Source organism: Gossypium arboreum, chromosome 4 (genome assembly GCF_025698485.1).
Source record: "Gossypium arboreum isolate Shixiya-1 chromosome 4, ASM2569848v2, whole genome shotgun sequence".
Lineage (NCBI taxonomy): Eukaryota > Viridiplantae > Streptophyta > Magnoliopsida > Malvales > Malvaceae > Gossypium > Gossypium arboreum.
This window is the reverse complement of record NC_069073.1, coordinates 80,931,742-80,944,959: the sequence shown is the minus strand read 5'-3', so window position 1 is coordinate 80,944,959 and position 13,218 is coordinate 80,931,742. Positions and strand designations below refer to the sequence as shown.

At 31.9% G+C, this 13,218-nt stretch overlaps 1 long non-coding RNA gene across 2 annotated transcripts in view; it reads left to right on the top strand.

The window, feature by feature from the left end:
- Window positions 1-244: 244 nt before the first annotated feature.
- LOC128291429 (uncharacterized) overlaps window positions 245-13,218 on the top strand; it is a 30,065-nt gene continuing 17,091 nt past the window's right edge. Inside the window, exons 1-3 of one of the 2 annotated variants that reach the window (XR_008281207.1) lie at window positions 249-677; window positions 768-830; window positions 9,565-9,852. This is a non-coding gene — a long non-coding RNA (uncharacterized LOC128291429). Of the gene's footprint in view, window positions 678-767; window positions 831-9,564; window positions 9,853-13,218 lie in introns of those variants that run through there. The other variant, XR_008281208.1, reaches the window with a different exon arrangement.

Here is a 13,218-nt window from a genome sequence, read left to right as displayed (position 1 = left end):
AAGAAAGAATGCTTAGAATCACTACAGGAAATTAAGCTTTTAACAGTGGCGTTTGGACCGAAAATGTCACAAAGGTTATACATTAGTGGTGCTAACTGAAAAACGCCGTAATAAGTAAAACAATAGCGACATTTATGAGAAAAATGCTGCAAAAGGTACGGCATTAGCAATGTTTTTGAATAAACGCCACAAAAAGGTAAAACTATAAAAACGTCGCAAAAGGTTAGCAATAGTGACATTTTTTAATAAACTATGTGGATATGTATTAAATTTTTACGAAATGGTGCCATTTTGTTAGCCCCAAAACCCCAATTTCTTTTCCCCAAATTAGTTCCCTCCTCCTCGAAATCCCTAAATGTTTTTCCCAGATTCATTTCTTTTTTCCCCAATTTCTTTTCCCAAACCAGTTCCCCCTCTCCCCGAAATCCCTAAGTTTCTTTCCCAGACCCCTTTCTTTTTTCCCCAATTCCTTTTCCCTAAATCAATTCCCCCTCCCCGAAATCCCAAAGTTTTTTCCCAAATCCCTTTCATTTTTCCCCAATTTCTTTTCCCCAAATCAGTTCCCCCTTCCCGATATATGCGCAAAATTGATATTTTGTTGAAGAAGATAAAGATTGGTGATTGCTTTTGGTACAGAGATATATATCATTTCATTTGTTCCTTGTTCTCGATTTGAGGTAATTGTTAATTCTTGTTTGTTTCTTTTTTTCTGGTGTTCGGGATTTTCGCCGACTTACTTCTCTTTTGTAATCAATGTGTTTTTCTAGATAGGCAAGGTTTACAAGGTTTTTGTCACTTTCTCCAACATGAATTGCTTCCATTCCTAGCTGGTAATAAATTATTCTCTCCCTCACGCACACCTTTTTAATTTGATTAATTTCGTTTTATGTTTTCATTTTTTATTTGTTAATTGGTGTTGTGGTTGATTGCTGGTAAACAAGAAGGAAATAAAGAAAAATAAAGGAATGGTTCTGTTTAAGTTCTTTTTTTGTTTTATTAATTTTGTTTTAGTTGAACTTTTGACCGATGTTAGCTTTTTATCTCAACATTGGAAAGAATGTGAACTGTTTTACTGCATTTGTTGGCCATTGATGATTAGAACAAAGTTTTGTTTCAATAGGTTTTGCTGCATAAATGGAAGGTAGAAATTTTATTAGAAAATAATTAAAATATTTTGTTTGTTATTTTGTTTATGAAATTGTTTACGAAGACAGGAATATATTAAACAAATGAATAGTTTCTGTTAGTAAAAAGCGTGAAATAGAATTGAACCAAAGTTAGTACTTTATATACAATGTTCAAAGCTGCATTACCTGCTACGAGGTAGTAATTAGAAACTGATTTGCATAAAACGATCCCTTCAACACCAATGGAGAGTAGCTCTTATTTCTCTTTAGGTTTTTCTTCTTCTAGTTTTGTTTGAACAACGTATGTTTTCTCTCATATTCAGCCCTCCCTTTCTCTTCTTCTAGCTTGGGCTTGCAGGTGTATTTTTTTGCTTCATAATTAAGCTTGTAATTTGTGCTCGGTTTGTGTTTACAAAAAAAAAAAAAAAAAGAAGAAGAAAAAACTGACAATTTTGTATTAATTAATTACTATTAGAAAACCATATATGGACAGGGTTCTTGAAATGTTTGGGGAAGACCAAAATGTTCTAACCAAGGCCAATTGTTTTACAATTGTATTCATTTAAGAATTGTTCATATTTTAGAGCAGTGAATTGAGCATGAAATCATTGTTTGTAGGTTAAATTTTTTGTTATTAGTTCTGTGTAAGTTGAGAATTTAGTTCTTATATGTTCATAGCTAATTGGATTTTTTTATCTTAAAATTTTTTAGTGTATGTGAAATTGATTTAGGTCAGATTTATTTTCAAAAATAAGCTATTTCCACACTGTTTTACAAGGTTGAAACTTGAAATGATGCTTAAGAAATCTAAATCCTTACCGCACAATCCAACAATATTAATTAGTTTATTAAATGCATGTGAATTTGGCCATTTTCATCTAGTTCTAATCTCATGTTTTTTCTTAGTTTGTAGTGAAACAAGAGTAAATATTTGGAGTTCTTAGTTTAGTTGATTTTGGGGTGTTCTTAGTTTATATGAAACTGTTCCCCATGTTGAGATTAATTTCTAGTTTAATTATTTTCATAGACCCTTTTCCAATGAAAAGCTATTGAAAAGATAAGTAAACAATGATGGGTGACTTATCACTTAATGAAAAATGAGTTCGTTTAGTTAATCTATACTCTTTTTTTTTAATAATTGAATTTTATATTTTTTAATTTGGTATTTAATTTTTTTCTAATTTGATATTTAAATTTATTAAATATTATACAAATTATTTCAAAACACTATAAGATTTATTTTTATAAGATAATAAAATAATTAATGTATGATCCACATGTGGAAGATGACAAGAAATTTCTTTTTTTGTATTTTAAATGTTCAATTACTTTTTATTTATTTTATTATTTTTAATTTAACATAATAAATTTATTTTATGAATAATTAATTAATTTACTCTATTAAGTTCACCATATCATGTTATTATCACTAGTCTATTAAGTTACATGAACAATAAGTGCATGTATTTTTTTCAAAGTTGAATTTGAGTTTTATTTATTAATATCATGTATTTGACATGCAAATGTAAATTCTGCAATGATGAAAACGAAGCAAAAAGTTGAGGCCAATTTTCAAAGCCATAAACATAAGAAATGGTTGCAATATTTAATCGATTTTAAAATTTAAAACTAAATAAATAAAACAGACAGCAAGTTTTTAACTTGAAAAGAAGTTATTATCAATATATTGATTAATGGAAGTTCAAATACTGTTGTTATGATAAAATCATAGTTTGTGCAAGATTTTACATAACTTAGTTCCACTTATAACTACAAATTGGATCCATCTCCAAACCAGATTAAAAAAAAAATCAGTAAATGAATAAAAGGAAAAATAAGAATAAAAGTTAATGATTATCATAAGTTACATAAACATTTAAAGAGTATAAAAATACAATTTCTAACATTTAGAGAATATAAAAATATATATTATATCATAACTTACATAAACATTTAAAGAATATAAAAATGTAATTTCTAACATTTAGTGAATATAAAAATATATATATTATATCATAACTTACATAAAACTTTGGATCAAAATATATAAAAATCCTAGAAATTAAGGCAACACTATTGTTTTTCTGTACTCTTAATTATTCTTATAAATTTCTTATAGTGAATTTGGAGTATCCAAATGTAAAATGTTGTCACTAATATATATACTTTTAAATAATTAGATACTTGATATATATTATCTATTTTAGTACAATGACATGATTTAAATCTATTTAGAGCACTTAAGTAATTGTAATTTATTGTCGACTTTAGACTTCAAGAACTACGAAATGGATAAGAGTTGGACGGATTTGTCAAGGGTAAGCAATGACTATCGAAATGGAGTACAAACTTTTCTAAATTTTGCATTTCAAAATGCAAGCTAAGAGAATATGATTCGTTGCCCGTGTAAGAAGTGTGGCAAAACATCAATCGGCATTTTCATGAAGTTGTCTACGAATATCTAATTGTTGATGGCTTTATTCAGGGGTATAAAAAATGAATTTTCCATGGAGAGTGTACACCTCGTAGAACCTCTTCAATGATTAATCCGGCTTATCCTCATAATACTTACCCTCAGTCTGTTAGAGAAGATAACATAGAAGGTATGCTGTGGGATGCATTTACTATGCACAGTCATGGCCTGCAATCATTTCCACCTGAAATTATTGCATCCAATAATTGTGATATTGATGGAAATGCTTTTACCAAAACGGAAAGAAGTGCACCTGATGAAGAGCCAAATGGAGAAGCGGTGAAGTTCTACAAGTTACTTAATGAAATGATTGAAGAATTTTATAAGGGATCGGTATTTTCAAAACAGTTCTTCTGCATTCATCTTTTTCACTTAAAATGTTTGGGAGGGTGGACCGGAAACTCTTTTACATTGCTGTTAAAGTTTTTGAGAGATATGTTTCCGTTTGCAAAAATCTCTCATTCATGTAAAGATATGAAGAAACTGATAAAGGATTTAGGCCTTGGGTACGAAAAAATTTATATTTGCCCAAATGACTGCATGTTGTATTGGGGTAATTAGAAAAACCAACAGTCTTGTCATGTTTACGGTAAATCTCGTTGGATGAATAGGAATGCAGAATATGTGAATGAGGATGAATGTGAGGCACAATCAAGAAAGAAGTCAATAAAGATTTTGCGATATTTTCCACTAATACCAAGGCTTCAAAAGCTTTTTATGTCGTCAAAGATAGCTGAGTCTATGAGGTGGCATCATGATCAACGAACCGATGATGGATTATGAAGGCATCCTACGGATTCTTTAGCTTGGAAATCATTTAACAGTAGACTTCCAAGCTTTTCAAGCGATGCTCATAATTTGAGGCTTGGGCTAGCATCTAATGGATTTAATCCTTTTAAAATTATGAGTATTTCGTACAGTACTTGGTCTGTAGTGTTTGTTCCTTACAATTTGCTTTCGTCGATTTGCATGAATTAATCTTTTTTTATTTTATCTATGATTATCTCTAGAGAGAAAGGTCCCGGGAATGATATTGACATTTATATACAGCTACTTATTGAAGAGTTGAAACAGTTATAAGCGTCGCTATAAGGCCAAAAAAACGCCGCTAAAAACTTATTTTGCTGTAGTGAATTCTAGTTGTAAGTTTTTTTTCAAGATTTTGAAAATTTCAAGCCATTTTAGTGAAATTTTATTTTCATTATTTCCTTTGCAATTTTTTGTGCAAACACTTAGAATTAGAGGTGTGTATGGGCCGGGCCGAACTGGGTTCGGGTCGAGCCCAACTAAAAATTTAGACCAGTTTGCTAGGCCCAGGCCCGGCCTGACCTGACCCGAAAAATGGGTCTAAAATTTTTTCAAGCCCGGCCCGAATAAAAATGTTAAAACTCGAGCCCGACCTGTCTTGCCCATATTAATTTTTATATTATTTTTATATAATTTTAAAAAATATATAAACCATCAAAAATACTAAAAACATCAAAATAAATATTTCTCAACAAATTGAAAATAAATTTTTAAAAAAAATATATACTTAAATAACACTAAAATAGATGCAATTTAACGAGGGATTTTACTTTTGTTCTCCAAGAAATTGAACATTTAATAATCATTCTTGACCAAGCGATTTTAAGTGTTTCTCTTCAACTAGGGGTTTGCTTTTTGTTCACTCAGTATGCTTTTTGGAGTTTGCTTTTTGTTCACTCAGTATGCCTATTGTACTTAGATTTTGCTTATCATTCAATATAAGTTTATTTGCATGATTTGTCCTTATTATTGTTTAGAAGTTCTCTCAACTCAATTTTATTCAAGATTATTGGTGGGAGTTCTTTATGCTTCAATTTGTCAAGGACCTTGTCTTGGAGGTTAACTAAAGCAATTAATTGAATTTATTGGGGTTTTTTCTTTAAAGGCTTCAACTTGATATCTTTCTCTTTAGTTCCACAATCCAAATGATTTTCTCAATCCATCTTTCATTTTTAATTTGTTTTCTTTGAGAGTTGAGTGATTTTTCTCTTGTTTCTTGATTATTGACATTTCTAAGATCATAATATAAAAGAAATGTCGATAATTAGAGAACAAGAGAAGAATCACTCAACTCTTAAATAAACTAGCTTCACACAAAATAAAAGGAAAAAAAGTTCAACTTCATTCAAATCTCTCCCTAATTCGACTAGCCAAGCCCCCTTTTTTTTATATAAGTACTTGCATAATAAAGTTTAAAAGAAATATAAAATCTTTAAAAAATTACATAAAATTCAACACTAGTAATTATAGCTATAGCCAAACTCTATTTAATAAATAAACAAGAAATAAAAAAAACTCTTACAACTAATTAAATATTTAATTTTACAAGTCTTATATAACCTAAACTCTTTTAAAGGAATGAATAAATATATAATATCTTAAATAAAATTTTAAGTAATATAAAACTTAAAATTGATTGATGATCAAGAAATTCTCGGATTCCATCAAAAAATGAGTTGCAAGTTTATTGATGTTCCAAATCCTCTTAGGTTTGTATCATATTGCAAAGGTGTTCATCTGGCTCTAAAATTCAATTGACCATAATTCTTGTATAGAATTTTACCAGCTCATCTTAATACATTAGAGTGCATTCACTTTCGAGCTAAGAGAACAAATCTAATGCATTGATATGTAAATCTTTTAATTTTCTGTTCTTTGTGAATATTTTCATAGGAGAACTAAATCATGCTTCAATATATATCTCCTACCTTTGACCAAAGGATGTTAAAGATTGTTGATTTTTGCCTGTTAGATATACGTTAAATTACAACTGAATTAAGTAACTATTGTTGGAAAAATAAAAACGAACACTAAAAGTTTATTTACACAGTTTAGAAAATTTATATGTTCACAGGATTTTGCCTAAAGAGTAATCTACTATAATTAAACTTGTGCAAGACATGATTTAAGTACAACTCACTCCTATACAATATCTAAATCACTCACCCACAAATATTTTCTTCCTTTGAATCTTAGTTGTAAATTAATCAATAAAAACAATTTACTTACAACAAATATGCACTAAAACTAAATTCCTAACTAAACAAAATAAGTTTTTTTTTCTCAATCAAAATAAAATTTTATTAAAACCCAAAATGGAAAACTAACTGTCGAAACCATTTTTAAATCGAGTTTTGGAAAATGCGAATCAACTTTAAGAAAAACGAGAACAAGAGTCGCCACCAATCTTTTAGGTGTGATTGGATCACCTTTAAAACATTTTGTTTTAAAATCATTAGTTTTGGTCTACGAAAGTTGAGAAAACGGATTCGGGAGTCGGTTACGTACGAGGAAGGGTTAGCACCCTCGTAACGCCCAAAAATTGGTACCTAATTGATTATCAAGTGTCTTTAATGTCGGAAATTTGAAAGTTTTAAGATGTAATCCCCTTAAAAAAAATTACAGTTCACTTGTATCAAATGAATCAAAATATCACATCCAATAAGTTAGGATGCAATATTTTTAAGACATTCGAAACTCAGCTAGCCTTTTTTGAAAATCCCTATCTTGAAACAACAAAACGCCATATCCAGTAAGTTAGGACACAACGCTTTGAAATTCCAAGACAGTTGCTCATATTTTGAAAACCTTAAAAACTTAGAAGGGTGCTTGACTATTCGAACTCAACGAGAAAAGTCGCAACCCAAGAAGTTAGGGCACCACCTTTCTCAAGCTTCCAAATACCAAGCATTGCCTTTTTTATTTGAAAACTTTGGAATCTCTTTTTTATTGATATGTAAAGAATCATACACATTGTAACATATAAGAAAGAATATTGCAATAATAAAACATGCATCTAAACAATATGTTAGCAATAACAAAAAATCATACGTTAGATACATACATATAATAAATATAGCAAATCTTAACAATATACGTATAAAGCTATACATAGCATATATTGAAGATGAATAAGCAAAACATACAAACATACAAAGTAATAATTAATTTAAAAATGATGCATGATATATAAAAAAATAGTAATATAATATCAATGTACATGTTCATAAAATACAACATCACATAATAATTGTAAAATAACATTTAATACATAAATGATATATACAATATAAAAATATATAAAAGAATTAGTATATATAAAAATATAAAATAAAGTGAGTAATTGTTAACAAAATATACATACAATACAAAAAAATATGATATTTAATAATGATAATTTACAAATTTTAGAATTATAAATAATAGAATGAATAATGTGAAACATAAATAATATAATAGATGAAATATCGATATACATGATATATAATATAATATATATACATGCATAGAAAATATATATTTGAAAATAAACTATATAAAAGGTTAAATATTATAATATATAAAATACATAATCAAATGTATAAAAGATAGTAATAAATATACATATTTGAAAAATGAAGAAATTAAAATAAAAAAATGTTGAAAAACTAAGATAAACGAAGAATAAAATAAGAACAAACCACAGAGAGTAAGAACGCAAGAGGGAGAGAAATTTGAGTGAATGCTCTCAAGAATTCTTATTGCTTCCCAAAACTCAAGTGATTTACAATGAATGGAGAGGCCTCTATTTATAGTTGAGCCTCCCCAAATCCATCGGTACAGATCAATTACATCAACGGCTAAGATTAAAGGATATCTACAAATTAAATCTCCAAGATTACAAGATCATATCTTCAAGATTGCATATCATATCTAAGATTGCATATCATATCTAAGATTGTATCATATCTAAGATTGCATATCCTTAAAGATTATATTTCCATATGAGTCAAGCTTATAGATGGACTTTAAATCTTTTCAAGTAATGGGTTATTTTGATTGGGCCAAATTATATGTTTGTAATTTTGTACTGGACTTGGACTTTGTTTTATTTTTATTTTTTGGGGTTTATTATTTTAAATACTGAAATGGGCCGGGCAAAATTGAGTGTCTACACTAACCAAGAGGTTAGTGAAAGAAGATCAACAAAGCATTACAAAACAAGAGCTCAAAATCTAACCATAATAAAAAACTGAAAATACAAAAAAAAAAAGCAACTTGGCAGCATTACACTCCTACAAGCCCTCTTTTATATGAAGTCAAAACACCAAGCCAAACATAAAATTACATCATTGTAGCAAGGACATGAAAAAAAAAACCTTCAAATAAGTGATTCATAATCTTTTGTGAACTGTACGAAATGTGCTTATGCAAACAAGCCTAACCAATTGATAATACATAGCAATTGTTGTTAGTGGATGCTGACCTCATATTAGTTAAAAATCCTAGCGAGATCCCAAAAAAACCATTCTCTCAATCTCTTTAATAAAAAAAAAACAATGAGAAACCTTTACTTCAACAAACTTTTAATGGCTTGAAAAAGTTGAATAAATGTGAATCACCCTCTCTTCAAAAATTAATCTTCGATATAGTCTTTAATATAAAATGAAATGGTTGAGATATTCTTGATATAATCTTTTAAAAAACAAATATCTTCAAATAAGGAAACATGATAATATTAAAGGCCTTCAAAAGAGTCATTGCTTGACCTTAACTTCTTCAAAACCATAAACTCTTTAAGTAAGACAAGTATATTACTCTTGTAAACTAATATTGTTTGTTCCAATCTTTTCACTCATAATCTCGTGATTTGGTACTCAAAATCCTTGAAAATATGCAAGTAAGAATCAAGATATGTTGACCCAACATGCTGTTAGAGTAAATATATTAGTTAGGGTCTGTTAAACTCTGTTAGAGTATTGTTGTAAATCAGTTGAGAGTTCTGTTGTTATATAATGTATAGCTGCTATAGTGTAAAGTTAACTTTGATGAATAGATTCATTCTTTCATGAGTTTGTAATATGGTATTAAAGTATATTTTTTTCTTGAGAGGTTTTTATGTTAGTTATGGCATTGATGGAATTACCAATGAATAAGTTTTTGGCTTTTGCATCACAGAAGGTGGCCGTTTTGGTGGATAATGAGAACTTCTTGGCTTGGAAACAGCATGTGCTATTGGTTGTTAAGATTCATCACTTACAAATGTTTCTAGAGGAGACGATTCCTATTCCTCCAAGAATGGCTATTGTAACACCTCCAACCTGGCCTAGAAGTCTAGACTGAGTTAGAATGCTACATTGATCACCGAAGTGATCGTAGGACAGAAAAATTTGCAAAACATTTTATCTTATCAAACTAAATCATTTAAAATGTTTATTAACAAATCAATACAAATCTTAAAATAAAGTACAATGTAAAACCAGTTCAAATTATACGAATATAGACACAAATCAAAATTGTACCACAACACTATAAATCCTTACAGTTTAAACTTTAACTGAATAATGAATAAAACTGAAATTTAAAAAAAAAACCCATAGTTTATCCACCAAGACTATCCGAGACCTCTGCGTACTGAATCCAGTGTCCAGAATCCAGAACTGTACCTGAAAGGGGAAACAGAAGAGGGGGTGAGCTACTCGAGCTCAGTGAGAGATCGAACAAATATTCAAAAGTGAGAAAAAAATCCGAAAACTAGAAGCAGTTCGAAGATAGATCATACTTACAAACCGACTAAATCAAATACAGACCATATGTAACTTTACAGTCATATGGCTCTGTCAAACACAGTAACAGTAGTTCTCAACAGTCACAATCTGGGCTTACGCCCTTTTCAGAGTCGTTATTAGTCTCAGTTTGGGGCTTTAGCCCAACTTAGTACAGTAACAGTTAAATACACAGATTACTATCAGGAATGTGTGCCTTTCAAGTGAATACTCAAATACATTCTATCACACACGCGTTCATTCAATCAGATCAACCAGACATTGGAGTTACACAGTAACAGTAACATTCAATCAAACAAATTCAGTCAAATGCATATCAGTGTGAATGAGTTATAAAACAACCCACCCATCCAACCAACACACTATCTCCGTCCAACCTTACACCTCATGTGGGAATATAATCGACCCACTCATCCCTTCACTCCAATTAGGACCTCAAAAAGCCCATCCAACCTTATACCCCCTATGGGGATTTAATCAACCCATCCATACGATGTCATCCCGGTTTGCCCAGCAATGATGATCATCTACATCGTCCACGACCTTCAGGGAATTGGGACTGCCCTCGACCCTCTGGGAATTAGGGCTATCTGAATGCAGATAGACTACTAGTCACATATATTACGCAGCAAAGCTAGTGTATAAGTTTGTCTGCGTGCAATGCGGTGAACATTGTCTGATCGTGCGATATGTTTCGCCAGATCAGATAAAGGTACGTAGCGTAGCTAACGTACATGCGGTACAATGCAATACGGTAAACTGCTATACCGATGGGTTATAGTAAAACTAGTAGATCAGATAATAACAATACACAGTGATGCTGATGTATCTAATGTATAGTGCAGTGCGAAAATTTGTAGTACAGTCAAATCATCCACGACCCTCTGGGAATTGGGACTGTAGAATGCAGTTAAACTGCCAAATTGTAAATCTCCCTTCTCTTCAAAATCCCACCCAAAAAGGTTTATGCAGATGAATGCATGCAAATGTATGAATACCTATGCACCAGTTCAGAACACAATCTCAGACAGACATTCAGAAACAATCGCTTGCAATCGATCAATCAGTTACAGAAACAAGCACACTTGTGCACTCAAATTCGGTACCTAACATGTCACACTTCAATCACAAAAAGTACATAAATCGAGGTCAGAATAGAGTCGTAATCACCCTAAGTAATCTTAGTTGAGGGGTTAGAACAAATAGACGTAAATGTAGTATTTGGCAAGCTAGGGCCACACGCCCGTGTGCTCCGGCTGTGTGGAGCAGTCCAGGCCATGTAGGTGTCCAAACTCTCATGTAAGGAGTAGCACAAGGCCATGTGACATAGGCACATGTCCGTATGGTACAGAGGCACGGCCGTGGGAGTAGGCCGTGTAACTCACTATCCAAATCCACTAATTTCAGAAGCAGAGCAGACACGGCCGTGTGAAGGTGTTACACCCCAGTGTGGCAATCAGACACGGTCGTGTGTCGCACAACACACGCCCGTGTAGAATCCCTAGGCCCCAAATCTACTACACGACGGTATATCCTGAAACACAAGCCCGTGTGAGAACCCTAAAATCTCCAAATCTGTCACACGACTATGTGACCCCAAAACTCAGAATCCCTAATTACCGAACCCACAGGCCCATGTTCCCATGAGACATGCCTGTGTGGTTTCTGACAAAAATTCCCAAATCGGCCACACAGTCGTGTGGCACCTAATTTGGCCTGGAACCCTAATTTTCCAAATCCACATGACTGTGTGCCTCAGTACATGCCCATGTGGTCATCGAGAAGGCCACGAAACCACCTTGAGTCAGCCACGTTTCCTATGTTTTTGCCTCTGAAATGATCTCAAAACCTCACCCTATCGAAAAAGGGTGATTTCTCAGCACTCCTATCATCTAAAGGCTCAGAAACGAAGGATTAACGTAAAAAGTCGTAGGGAAAGGGACTCGCGAATCAAAATGCAATCGATTGAAGTAGGAAAGGAAATCAAAACAGAAAGTAGAAGATTAGTTTAGAATCCCACACCTATTTATTTCGATCCGAGATGACGGTAGAGGAGCGAAAATCTTGAAACCCCAAGTTAGAATCGAAGATTCCCAAAAAGAAAAGAAGAGGGAGAGGAGAAGAGTAGACAAGAACGTCCAAAAAATAACAAAAATAGAAATAAAAATAAAAATAAAAATAATAATCTAATTTCTTAACACAAAATTTAAAAATTATAATTACCTATAATTATTAACTAAAAAAGAATGAATCAAAAATAAAAAGGTTCTCTAAAATGCATACCCCAATACTAGAACCCAGAACCTCAAGGTACACTAACACTCCACTTATCCACCAGACCAGCAGCCCCATTCTGTCACTAAAGCGCACAACTAATCACTTAAGTGCCACCACCTCATTGCCCCTATGCTCAAAACCCAAAACTTCTAGGCCCAAAATTCAGGGCACTGAAGTTGTTGATGAAGATGGTATCTCTGTTGAGAATCCTTTGTATGTACGCTATGAACAACAGGATTCCAGACTTGCAACATGGCTTTTTTGACTATTAGTCCATCGTTGCATAATCAATTAGTTAGGAATTTTGGTTCATCTTGTGAGTTGTGGTAGGCTCATATGCGTATCTTTGGGTCTCACTCAACCACTAAGGCCATGCTCTAACAGTCATTGTTACATAATGTTTGGAAAAATATGTTGTCCATGTTGCCTATTTTGCGAAAATCAAGCATCTCTGTGATTCCTTGGTAGGGTGTGGTCAACGAGTAACAATGGAAGAACAACAATCTACTATTTGAATGGTTTATTACCAGAGTTTGATCACGTAGTGTTGATTATCACTACGAGCAGAGTGCCATTTAATCTACAAGGTGTCACAAATGCTCTTCTGGGAGCTGAGGCTCGGCAATAAGGGCATTTATCTTAGGTGTCATTTTCAGTGAATGTTGTGATGGTGAATAAGACTATTTCAGCACAAGAAGTTCCATCATATGCCGAACAACCACCGCCAGGTATGTTTCATTTGTCACGAGGATCTTATAATTCTTATCAT